We start from the raw sequence: 13512 nt of genomic DNA on the forward strand, positions 1-13512 counted from the left end.
AATAACCCTCATATTAAAAATGACTAAGGCTATATACTCAGAAGTGGTATTGCTGGATCATATGCCAAGTCTATTTCTAGTTTTTAAAAGAATTCTTTATATCATTTTCCATTGTGGCTGCAATAATTTACATTCACATCAACAGCATATAAGTGTTTCCCTCTCTCCACATGTTCTCCAGTATTTATTACTCTCAGTCTTTTGGATTTGAGCCATCTGACAGTGGTCAGTGGTACCTTATTTTTTTTTTTTGATATTCATTTTCCTGGTGGCTAGTGATATAAATTATTTTTTTACATATATCTTGGACATTTGCATTTTCTCTTTGAAAACTGCATATTGAGTTCCTATGCCTATTTCTCAATTGGATTGGTTGTTTAACCTCTGTTGAATTAGTAACTTCTGTTACTAATAATATTCTGTATTCTGGATATTAATCATTTTTCAACTAGGTAGCTTGCAAGTATTTTGTCCCATTCTGTTGAATATCTATTCACTCTGTTGATCATTCACTTTCTTGTACAGAAATTTCTGAGTTTTATATAATCCCATATGCTTAGTTCAGCTTTTTTTTTTTTTAATTACCTGTGCTTTGCGGGGGAGTCTTATGCAATAAATCACCACCTACACAAATGTCTTGAAGTGCTTCCCTACACCTTCTTCCAGCACCTTCATACTCTCAGGTCTTAAATTTTAGTCTTTAATGCACATTGAGTTGATTTTCGTATATACTGAAAGATATGGATATAATTTCATTCTTCTACATATATACATCCTATATTTGTTGAAGACATTATCCTTACTCTAACACATGGTCTGGGCACTTTTCTCAAAAACCACTTAGCTATATGTACATGGATTAATTTCTGGACTCTCTAAGAATGTTATACTATAATTTTAAACTGTGATTACTTTGAAGCTTACTTAATACAGTTGAAATGGTCATTGTTCCAGTTGATTATTGCTTACAGCCTTCGCCTATATACCTGATAAACTAGGATCTTTTTGCTTTTTAGTTGTCGAACCCTTTGTTTGGGGAGTATTAAGCTCTTGACTACAATGTACATTAAAATAGGTTATCTCAAAAGTAAAAAGAAAGAAAGAAAGAAAGAGAGAGGGAGAGAGACAGGGCAGGGGAAAGGGAGGGAGGAAGTGAATTATCATTATACTCAGACTTGTATCTATGAACTACATTGACTCTGTTACAAACTAAAAATCTAAAACAAACAAACAAATACAAAAGGGACCAGCATTGTGATACAGCAGCTTAAGAGATTCCACAGACATCCCATAAGAGCACCAGTTAGCGTCCTGGCTGCTCCACTTATGCACCTGGGAAAGTAGTGGAGGAAGATGACTAAGTGCTTGTTCACCTGCCACCCATGTGGGAGACCTGGATGGAGTTCCTAGCTTCTCTTCAGCCTTGTCCCAACCTTGGTGATTGCAGCCATTCAGGGAGTTAACTAGCAAATGGAAGATCTCTCTCTTTCTCTCCTACCCCTCTTTCTCTTTCTTTTTCTTTTTCTCTTTCATTTACTTTCTCTATTTCTCTTTCTGTCGCTCTCTCTCTCTCTGTCTCTTTCCCCCTCCCTCTAACTCTGCCTCTAAAATAAATAAATAAATATTTATTAAAAATAAAAATGATAAAAGATACTGGAAACATAGCTTTCCAAGTCATATCAGGAACAAAAAGATGACAAAATAGTAAGAAATGATCAGGAACACCTAAGTTAAAGCAATCATTGGAGCTTTGGGCACTATACAAAGCTTAAGTGCTTCTGCAAACCACAGAGAAACTGAACTTTTGCTTTGAAGGATCGAACAGGGGAAAGAAGATAAAACTAAAAGCATAAGCCCTGTTAATGTAATGGATCCACATGGTGAATGTCTAAATTAAGAGTTCTGTCTTTAGTGGAAGCTTGAAGTGCAAATAAATAGCTCCAGCCTCAGAAACATGTAGACAAAAACAAACTGCCACCTGATTTCAAACCCTAAGGTCATATTCTGGGATGGTAGGGGAGATTCAATTGTTATAGTTGGTTAGAGACATGCCTAAAAGATAGTAGCATAGGCAGATGGCAGAAATAAACAAAAAATCTCTAAAGAGAAGATACTTTTGTTTCAGTTGCTTAGAAGACCAAAAATCATTTTTCAAGGATCGTTACTAAAACAAAGTAAAAACTAACTGATTACTCGAGTTAAAGATGAATGAATAAGCAGAAAAAAAAAATGAAACAGACCATGGAAATACACTCAGAATTATCATGTGTACAGTAATTATTAGGTGCATATTCTAACAAATATGATGTTAAAAATAAGAGCATGTATAAACAAGAAGAGGGTGCAACAAGATGATGCGTGCTATTCAATAAGAAAGGGGAAGGGGCTGGCACTGTGGCACAATGGGTTAGCGCCCTGGCCTGCAGTGCTGGCATCCCATATGGAAGCTGGTTTGAGACCTAGCTGCTCTACTTCGGATCCGGTTCTCTGTTGTGTCCTGGGAGAGCAGCAGAAATGGCCTGAGGCCTTGGGCCTCTGCACCTGCGTGGGAGACCTAGAGGAGGCTCCTGGCTCCTGGCTTTGGACCAGCACAGCTTCGGCCCTTGTCGCCAATTGGAGAGTTTACCATTGGGCGGAAGACCTCTCTCTCTCTCTCTCTCTCTCTCTCTCCTCTGCCTCTCCTCTCTCTGTGTAACTCTTTCAAATAAATAAATCTTCAAAAAATTAAGAAAGGAGAATAGAAAATGCAGGAAAAAACACAAAGAAGATGAAACAAAAATACATAAAACAATATAACATTTTAATCACAGGTATATCAGTTATCCTGTAATATCAAAACATGAATATTACAGTTAAAACTTGTTTTTCTGACTGGATAAAAACACTTTTATTACAGACACAAAAAATTTAAGAATACAAAGATCAAAAATTAGGAATATGAAGATAGTATGCATTTAAGTACAAGCCAAAACAAAGATAGCAGGGGCTAAGTTGTGCCAAACTGGGTAAAGCCACTGCCTGCGATGCCAGCATTCACTCTAGGCACTGGCCATGTCCCAGCTGTGCCTCTTCCCATCCAGCTATGGCTGATGGCCTGGGAAAGGCAGTGGAGGATGGCCCAAGTGCTTGAGCCCTTGGCCATCCACATGAGAGACCCAGGTGAAGCTTCGGCCTGGCTCAGCCTTGATGTTTGTGGCCACGTGGGCAATGAACCAGCAGATAGAATCTCTGTCTCTCTGTCTCTCTCTCTGCGACTCTGATTTTCAAATAAATAAATAAATCGTTATAAAAGAAAGCATAAATTTATTAATTATATTAATAGCAGACAAAATTGAAAAATAATAGATAAAAATAGTAATAATAAAACATAAAATAGATGTGGAATACAGTTAGACCTGCCATGAGGCTGGCACTGGCACACCCGGTTCTAGTCCCGGTCGGAGCGCCGGACTCTGTCCCGGTTGCCCCTCTTCCAGTCCAGCTCTCTGCTGTGGCCAGGGAGTGCAGTGGAGGATGGCCCAAGTCCTTGGGCCCTGAACCCCATGGGAGATCAGGAGAAGCACCTGGCTCCTGTCATTGGATCAGCGTGGTGTGCCGGCCGCGGCGGCCATTGGAGGGTGAACCAACGGCAAAGGAAGACCTTTCTCTCTGTCTCTCTCTCTCACTGTCCACTCTGCCTGTCAAAAAAAAAAAAAAAAAGACCTGCCATCAGAAGAAATTTTATGGCACTAAACTGCAATTATAATAGTCTAAATTTAATGAAATGAATACCTCAAAAAAAAAAAACATAATGAAAGAACAGAAAACTATACTATTATAGGGTAAAATTTTAAAAATTAAAAGCAGAAATTACTCTTAAAATATAAATAGATGTACAAAGTCAGCACGGATAAATTTGAAGTTATTAATAAGCCTGGTAAATCCTTGTCCTTAGAGATCAGAAAACAGAACAAAATATATTATTATGGGGTTGGGGGGAGGGTGGCATCCCATATGGACACCCGTTCATATCCCGACTGCTCCACTTCCAATCCAGCTCTCTGCTATGGCCTAGGAAAGCATTAGAAGATGGCCCATGTCCTTGGGCCCCTGCACCCACGTGGGAGACAGTGGAAGCTACTAGCTCCTGGTTTTGGATCGGCTCAACTCCAGCCTGTGTGGCCATTTGGGTAGTGAACCAGTGAATGGAAGACCTTTCTCTCTGTCTTTCCCTCTCACTGTCTGTAACTCTATCTCTCAAATAAATTAATAAAAATCTTTAAAAAAGGTATTAATATAGATCCTAAATACTTTAAAAACATGAGGAGAAAGTGACAAAAGTATAGCTTAAAATTAAATATAAACAGATTCCATTAATTAAATATATATAATTATATATCTGAAGTTCAAAAAGTTTCTAGAAAATGGAATAAAAATGGGATTATTTAGCTGTGAAAATTTTTGAATTCCATGCAGTTTTTTCATGATAGGTACTTTTTCATGAAATTTTGAAGACCCCCCTTTATGCATGGATTATAGAAAAATTTTGTGTTATAGTAAACTTACCTCTTTATTCCATTGTCCATGAATTTTTTTTAAGATTTATTTATTCATTTGAAAGGCAGAGTTACAGAGAAGCAGAGACAGAGAAAGAGAGAGAGAGCGGTCCTCCACTCATTGGTTTACTCCACAGAAAGCCAGGAGCCAGGAGCTTCCTCCAGGTCTCCCAGGAGGCTACAGGGGTCCAAGGACTTGGACCATCTTCTAATGCTTTCCCAGGCTCAGTAGAGAGCTGGATGGGAAGTGGAGCAGCTGGGACTCGAATCGGCACCCATATAGGATGCCGGCACTGCAGGCGGCGGCTTTACCTGCTACGCCACAGCTCTGGCCCCATCTGTGAAGTTTGAAGTACCTTCATAAATGTAACAGAGAAATATCTAAAGTATGTTAATAATATAATATCTGAAAATATTTAAATTGTGAAAAAATGTCAACAATTGATAATGTTTACAGGAAAATTAATAAAGAAAACTATGAACCCATCTGATCTAAACAGATGAATATTCTTGCTGTGTTAAATGGAGGAGAAAGCTTTTTACTGCAGATATCTAATTTTTAAATTAGTTACAGATTAAAAGCCTTTTCTAAGCAAAATATCATTTTCTGAGTGTGAGTAGAACTTGATGATCTTCTGAAATTAAAGGTATGCATAAATAAAATAGGGCAATTTTAATCAAGATAACTTGAAGAATAGATGGGACACACTGCATTTGATATCAAGACCTACCATAATCACTTAATAACACAAATTTGATATTGATATGTAGACAAACATGCTAGAAGAGAATAGGATAGAAATTCCCCAAATGGATCCACCATTTTCTAGGAGTGACTTCAATGACAACTGCAAGAATAACCTTGGAGTAAAAGTGTTCTTTTTTCAAAAAAATAAAGTGTATATCTGTTTCACTGAATGCAAAAACAAATTCCAGTTAAAAACATTTTTCTGACACTGAAACAATTTTTGGACAGTTATGTCAAAAATACCTTTACAATCTTGGTGTGAAAACATTAATGCTGAAGAAATTATAAATAAGAATGACTGCTTCTAAAGTTTGGATATCTTTATCAAAAGACATCATAAGGAGGTAAGAAGACAAGATACAGTACAGGAAACATTTTTTATTACATTAGTTTTAACAAATATAAAAATATATATATAACTAATATAAAATATACATATAATGTAAAAGAACTGCTACATGTAGTTAAGAAAATATATGTAATTAAATAGGGAGGAAAATGGGTATGGGTTTATGAAATTCAAAAATTCTAAATTGACAATAGTTAAAAAATGACATAAAACTGTATTAGTCCCCTTTTTGTTGCCTTGCGGGCATGTGGCCTTCAGGCTACCCACTCCCTGCTCTTCTACCTCTTAATTCTTCACAGGTGAACTCAAAAGACACACCTGATTATTCCTGTAAGCTGATCAGAAATCTTAACTTCCTCTTCAAAAGGCAAAAAGAGGGGGGCCGGCGCTGTCGTGTAGTGCTGGTTCAAATCCCAGCTGCTTCACTTCCCATCCAGCTCTCTGCTACGGTCTGGGAATGCAGTAGAAGATGGCCCAAGCCCTTGGGCCCCTGTACTCACATGGGAGACCCAGAAGAAGCTCCTGGCTTCAGATCGGCACAGCTCTAGCCATTGTGGCCATCTGGAGAGTGAACCAGCAGATGGAAGATCGTTCTCTGTCTCTCTCTGCCTCTGCCTCTCTGCAAATCTGGTTTTCAAATAGATAAATATATCTTAAAAAAAAGGCAAAAAGATAAGTAAAGCTTTTGCTTTCCTCTCATCCAGACTACTGCACCTTGAGGCTGACATGCTGTGTCTGCCTCCTCTTTTGCTTCTCTCTGGGAACTGCTTTGACTATAAAACTATTAATGAGTTCTTCTATTATAATTCTCTATGCTCAAACTACATGGGTTAATAATCACATAAGGGTAGCCTATCTCCACCTACTATCTGGGAGATGGTGAGATAAGTTCTTTCCATGTTAAAGGACGCACCATTTGCAATTGGTTTTGTTCCAGTTTTGCTTATGTTAATTAACAAACTTATATGTTTCAGAACTCAACAACTTCTGGGAATAACTGACCATGCAGGGGACACAGCCAGTGGTGGTGACTGAAAATGCTCCAGTTTATAGAGTGAATTTGTTAGATGAGATAGGCGGAGACTTCCAGATCCAGTACAGGCGGGGCCTGCACTATGCTCCTAATAGGCAGGGAGCAGCTGTGCAAGATATGATGATTCTATGCCCTTCAACATCTCTTATGATTAAGGGACTAGAGTCTCTGATGGGGGAATGATGTAGGTAGACAGACAGGATAAAACTGACTAGACTTTAAGATGGAGTCCACATCTTCCACCATGACCCCTGTGTGATCTCATGCCCCTACTTGATCCCATTGGTATGCCCACCTGCCAATCAGACCACGTACCCACTCCGCTTTGGTAGTGAATAAAAGGCCTGGAACATGGTGCCCCTCCCCCCCCCCCCCCGCTGTCCAGTAGGCACGTGGCCTTCAGGCCGCCGACTCCCTGCTTTCTTTCCTGCATGCTTGCTCCACATGGCTCACTGCTGGCCTGCTCCCTGCTTGGTAGGGACCCAACTCAGCTTCTAGACTTCTCTTTCTCTCCTAAATAAAGCCCTCACCCTCCTGCACATTTCTCTCACTGAATAAAATCCTTAAAAACTTACCATTTTGTCTGGTCTATTTGAGTCAGTATTCAAAATTCTCTGATTATGTGGCAAGAGCCCACAAGGCTTATTAATATTCAAAAATTACTAATAAACAGGCTATATTGCCTCTACCCACTGTAATTCTCTCAAATGAATAAATGAAAAAAATTAACTCTAAAAATAAAACTATTCTAGTAATCAGAGAAATGCAAATAAAGAATAAAATAATATCCCTTTTCATGCATCATACAGTGGTGGCAATTTTAAAAGATTAACACTACATAGTGTGAAGTAAACAACTTCAATGTGTATGTACTATGGGAGGAAATATGTATTGAAAACAGCTTGACTCTATATATAAAAGGTGAAGATGACGCATAGAGTAAGAACAAGATGTGAAATTCCTCAGAAGATGCTTAGCAGAGTCATTGGTATTACAATATATATACAAGAAAGACTATTGCAGAAATCCTAATAGTAAGAGATATAATGATCAATAGAACAAATAAAAGAATTAGAGCAAAGTCATGGAATCAAAACATGAAAACAAAACCAACATTATGTTTTCATCAAAATGAACTATATGCAGATACATAAAACTATATAAAGAGATTAAAATCTTAGTACTGGAGGAAGAACAAAGAACAAAAGATTTTCTAAATGTAAAATATTCAATAACAAACGTACTGTTTTAGATTGCATACATGGTTAGGGAAAATAGAAATACTAATAAGAAAATGAATCTTACAAAAGCCAATATAGTGACATTTCAGGTGATAGAGCAGTTTGCAAGACAAGACAAAACAAGACAAGCCTGGAATGGGAAAAAGGACTGAGTCGATGGTGATAATTAAATAGGGGTTCACATTATGATTATTTGATAGATAAATTCATATTTTATGTTCTTTTCATGTGTATGATCCTTTATTAAAACATGATTTTTTTTATTAATTCATATAAATATATACTTCTTAAATAAAAATTATCTTACCACTTTTATTGTTTTTATTGGTGCTTTGGTTACAATTAAAGAGAGCATTGCAGTATGAAATTTATGTAGGACTGTTACTAAAGGCTAGGACCCAAATATTTCAGAGAAAATTTTTGTATAAAACAACCGTCAAAGACAGAAAGAAGAAGCATTTACTAAAATCTGAAGTAGTCATGAATATAGTGACTTTGAAACATATGTCAGTAATATTTTAGGAACTGAGAAAAATAGAATGTGAACACATATGTATAAAAGTGGTATAAAAAATGAAAACATACATATAAAGAAAAAACAAGCCCTAAATTCATAAAATCACCTTCTATACCCAAATTAAGATCAAAATCCATATTTAAAGTGTTGTTTGTACAAGTATTTATAGCTATTATTTTTCCAAATATGATTAGTTTCTTGGAATTTATGAAAGGGTGAAGTGGAAGACCCTGAACAGATGGAAACATTTGTCTGGAAATCACAGTATCTCAGTAACTTATTGCAAACACTTATTGCAATGAGAATGAGAATGATACACATCTCAAAAGAAAGGCATAGTAAATCACTTAAACATTCAGTATCCATATGCTGAACACTTTATAGAAACCATATACAGACACGCAAATCACATGTCTTTCTTTTTATAAACCACAAAACCAGACCAAATAAATCAATCACTAGTTGTGATCTCAAAGCTATCAGTATGATTCTAGAGTTAAACCTATAGTTTGCAGCAGGTGTTGACAGCAGTGAAGTCCCCTCTTGGAATGCATACATCCCGTGTCAGATTGCCTGGGTTCAGTCCTGGCTCTTTTGTTTCCAATCAAGCTTCCTGCTGATGCGCATCCTCAGGAGCAACAGGTGATGTCTCAAATACCAGAGTCTCCACCCGCCACGGGGGAGAGCTCCAGGCTCCTGGTGGCAGCCTCTCCTAGACATGGCTGTGGTGGCATTTCAGGAGTGATCCAGTAGAATCTCTCTGTCTCTGCAACTTTGTTTTTAAAATAAATTTAAAATACATAAATACACACACACACACACACATTTTAAACAACAAAGTCTGATTGATATGTTACCTATTCACAATTAAGGGCAAAGCTTTGAAAATAGGTCAAAGCATTTCCTAAAATCTAGTGCATAAACAAGATTATTTTTTACAAGTAAGCTATTTTTTTTTTGACAGGCAGAGTGGGCAGTGAGAGAGAGAGAGAGAGACAGAAAGAAAGGTCATTGGTTCACCCTCCAATGGCCGCCACGGCCAGCGCGCTGGGGCCGGCGCACCGCGCTCATCTGATGGCAGGAGCCAGGTACTTATCCTGGTCTCCCATGGGGTGCAGGGCCCAAGGACCTGGGCCATCCTCCACTGCACTCCCTGGCCACAGCAGAGAGCTGGCCTGGAAGAGGGGCCACCGGGACAGAATCCGGCGCCCCGACAGGGACTAGAACCCAGTGTGCCGGCGCCGAAAGGTGGAGGATTAGCCTAGTGAGCCGCGGCACCGGCACAAGTAAGCTATTTTTACCTTAAATCAAACCATACCCAGGAAATAAGTCACAAAATAGAATCTGGGTCTGGCAGCAGGTTAAGCTGCAGCTTGCAATGCTGCCTTCCTATGTGGAAGCCCCAGTTCAATCTGTAACTCCACCTCTCAAATAAATAAAAAATAAAATCTTTTTAAAAAAAGAGAATAAATCTATAAAATATAAGAAAACAGTTTTTGTTTTAACAGGATGAAAAGAGGAGAAAGAACAGTTTCAAACAACAGCTCGACATTCAGTTCTAAGGTAGGGAGAAAACCCATCAAAAGACCTGATTTGCACCGTTTTTACCTGTCTTCTTGCTCATGAAAAAACAGAAGAACTCAGAAGGGTGGAGTCACCACTGTCTTGCTATTCTCATGACAGAATTGGAGATTGCTAAGGAAGTAGGGCAGGCAATTTTGATCTTGCTAAAAATAACTGTTTGTTGGAAGAAAACATTTTGTACCCTCAATTTCCACCAGGACTACTCTGACTGCCTGTTAACCATCTGACTCTTCAGCATAATAGCTGATAGACATCTGAATATATTTTCCAGCTATGTAATTAATGCATAGTGAAAGAGTTACACAAAAATAAATTCTGATTCCTTGACATGTTTTGAACTCCTCTTTGAATCTGTATGGTGTGAGGGAACAAAAGCTGGATTTGTAGTTCACCCCAGATTACTAACAAGTATTTTTCTAAAATATGAAAACTGCAGTATGCTTTGCTTGCGTTGTACTCTCTAACTAAAAGGCTAAGCTCCTTACCAAGGGATAGGTCCATCCCCATGCGTGTTTCTGGAATGTTATTTTTTTTTTATTTTTACCTTTGTTTATTCCCACATTAAGAATAGAGGAAACTCTCACTGCACTGAACCACTATCCTGAGAAAGTGCCCACCATCTTTCCTAAACTATCTTCTTCCAATATATTTCCAATCCACCATTCACAGTGCTTCCAGAATTATTCCTATACCAGAGGTTGGTGTTGATCTCTTTCTAAAAGGTTAGTATTTCCAGCTGGTTATGAGAGAAAATTCAGAGTCTTTTTTTTAAAGACTGATTTTATTTATTTGAAAGAGTTACAGAGAAAGGTAGAGACAGAAAGGTCTTCCATCCGCTGGTTCACGCCCTAATTAGCCTCTAAGGCCAGAACTGTGCCAATCCGAAGCCAGGAGCCAGGAGCTTCCTCCGGGTCTCCCACTTGGGTGCAGGGGCCCAGTGACTTGGGCCATCTTCTACTGCTAGCCTAGGCCACAGCAGAGAGCTGGATCAGAACAGGAGTAGCCGGGACTAGAACCAGCACCCATATGGGATGCCAGCACTTCAGGCCAGGGCTTTAACCCACTGCACCACAGTGCTGGCCCCCAAATTCACAATCTTTAACATCACTACATTTCCTATTATTTTCCTCTAAATGTATCTTATAAAGAATTTCATTCACCATTACATTATCCTTTTTTTAATCTTTAATTGATTAATGTACATTCTATCACCCCTACAAACCCAACCTGTCTACATGAGTTTATTCTGATAAAATCCAAACAACACAATGCAGATTTTTGTATTTGTTTAAGAAAATTTTTGTCTGATTTCCTTGATAAAGTTGGAGAAACAAAATGTATTTTTGACTTATTTATCTTTAGATCATCTACTTTGAAAAATGGATAATTTCTGTACATATTGCATTCTTATTTCCTGTTTATATTAATAGTTGTTTTCTGGTGATCAATTTAAATGTTTATTAAATGTAGTAGAAGGAATGAAACCAAGTTAAGTCATTAGCTTAAGCTTATATGAAAATGTTGCAAATTGAATGCAAATTTGAAATGAATGTTAAGAAGTGAACCAACATGTTTAAATATATTATGTGACAGATGGGAAATGAGTCAAAATTTAGTTTTGCTCCAAAAATGTTCACTATGAAAATTCTGCAGTATTTGTAGAAACTTATGTTATATTACTTTTAGGGCAGGTTGGCAGAGCAGCCAAACAGTGGTTGTTTATTTTACCTGCAAGATGGTTAACTTGCATTTAGCAAAAATTTCAATGAGTAGACAAGTAGTCTGAGGATCACAGTGAAAAATTTTAGTTGTTCATGGACTTTTATTTCTCTTTAGTTTTTTGAAAGGCAGTTAGAGAAAATGAGAGAGTGAGACAGAGAAAGTCAGTGACAGAGAAGGACAGAGATCTTCAACCTAATGATCCAAGCCCAGAATGTCCACAGTACCCAGGGCTGGGCCAGGCCAACTACTGGATCACAAATTCAATCTGGATCTCCAGTTGAATAACAGAGACCCAGGTACTTGAGCCATTTTCTATTTGCAGAGTCTGCTTTAGCAGGAAACAAAACCGCACATGGAGTTTGGACTCAAACCCAGACACTCCAATATGTGTTGCAAGCATCTTCACTGAACTCTTCACTGAACTCTGGCCTGTAGCACTCTGGGAATTTCATTTTTATGTCTTTCTTCTTTAACAGCAATTGACTCAGGAGAAACATTGGCGTGCCTAAAGTAAAAAATTCAAATTCTTATTTTGACTCCAAGTTCCAAGTCCGAACAAATGATGTTCATGATCTTATAAAATGTTTAGTTTCAAGTTGGTTGTCAGCTTTAAAAAATGTTATATTTTGTTTTGATTACTGTCAGTTCATCTATTAAATAGTGGCTATATAAAATAAATTATGACTCTAGCAGCATACAACACATTGTCGCTCCCCCTCTTCACGAAGGAACAACACAGGACCCTGCACTGTTCTTTTGTCTGCTCGGCCCTCCCCGGGTTTGCTGCTGGTTCTTCCCGGGTTGGCTACCGTCCCTTCCACCTCCGTGGAAGGGCGGTTCCCCCTGCCACTTTCCCCACTTCCGTTGGGGAGCGGCACACCGCCGGCCGGCTCTCTCGGGGGCTGCTCAGGTGTTCCTCATAGATGTTCCTGGTGCATGTTGTCTCTCTCCTCCTTTATAGTCCTCTTCCACCAATCCCAACTCTGCTACCCACACACCGAGTACGCTGCTCTCCTCCAATCAGGAGCAGGTCCTGCTGCTTATTGGTTGAACTGGAGGCAGCTGTGTAGAAGCTGTTTCCTCCTCTCCCAGAGCCATATTGTGGGAGAGCAGATGCATAGAATAAGTCTTAATTCCAGTAACAGTCTAGTCCGAGTTGCTCCCCACAGATCCCCCTTTCTTTTTATTTTTTGGCGTTGATACGCGCCTGTCTTCGGTGCCCCGTGGCACACACTCTGCTCTGCTTGCTAGAGTTGCCCACAGGTGCTTACAAGCCCTACCAATCAGGCAAACCGAATCCGGGTCCTCTCTTCACCATGTTGTGAGGAGGTTTTTAGGCACTGATGTGTGCCTGTGTTCGGTGCCCTGCAGCACATGCTCTGCTCTGCTAGAACTGCCTGCAGGTGCTTACAAGCCCTAGCAATCAGGCAAACCGAATCTGGGTCCTCTCTTCGCCATGTTGTGAGGAGGTTTTTAGGCGCTGATGCGTGCCTGTGTTCGGTGCCCTGCAGCGCATGCTCTGCTCTGCTAGAACTGCCTGCAGGTGCTTACAAGCCCTACCAATCAGGCAAACCGAATCCAAGCCCTCTCATTGCCATCTTGTGGGGAGACTTATTGGTGTTGATAATGTGCCTGTCTTCAGTGACCTGCAGCCACCCACAGGTGCTTATCGTCTTACTAATCAGGCAGACCGAATCCAAGCCCTCTCATTGCCATGTTGTGGGGAGGCCTTATTTTTCTCTATTTCTCTATCTCCGGACATTCCTATCTCTCCTATTTTACT

The sequence above is a fragment of the Oryctolagus cuniculus genome, chromosome 9, assembly GCF_051225735.1.
Source record: "Oryctolagus cuniculus isolate XC-2025 breed Fujian yellow rabbit chromosome 9, ASM5122573v1, whole genome shotgun sequence".
Lineage (NCBI taxonomy): Eukaryota > Metazoa > Chordata > Mammalia > Lagomorpha > Leporidae > Oryctolagus > Oryctolagus cuniculus.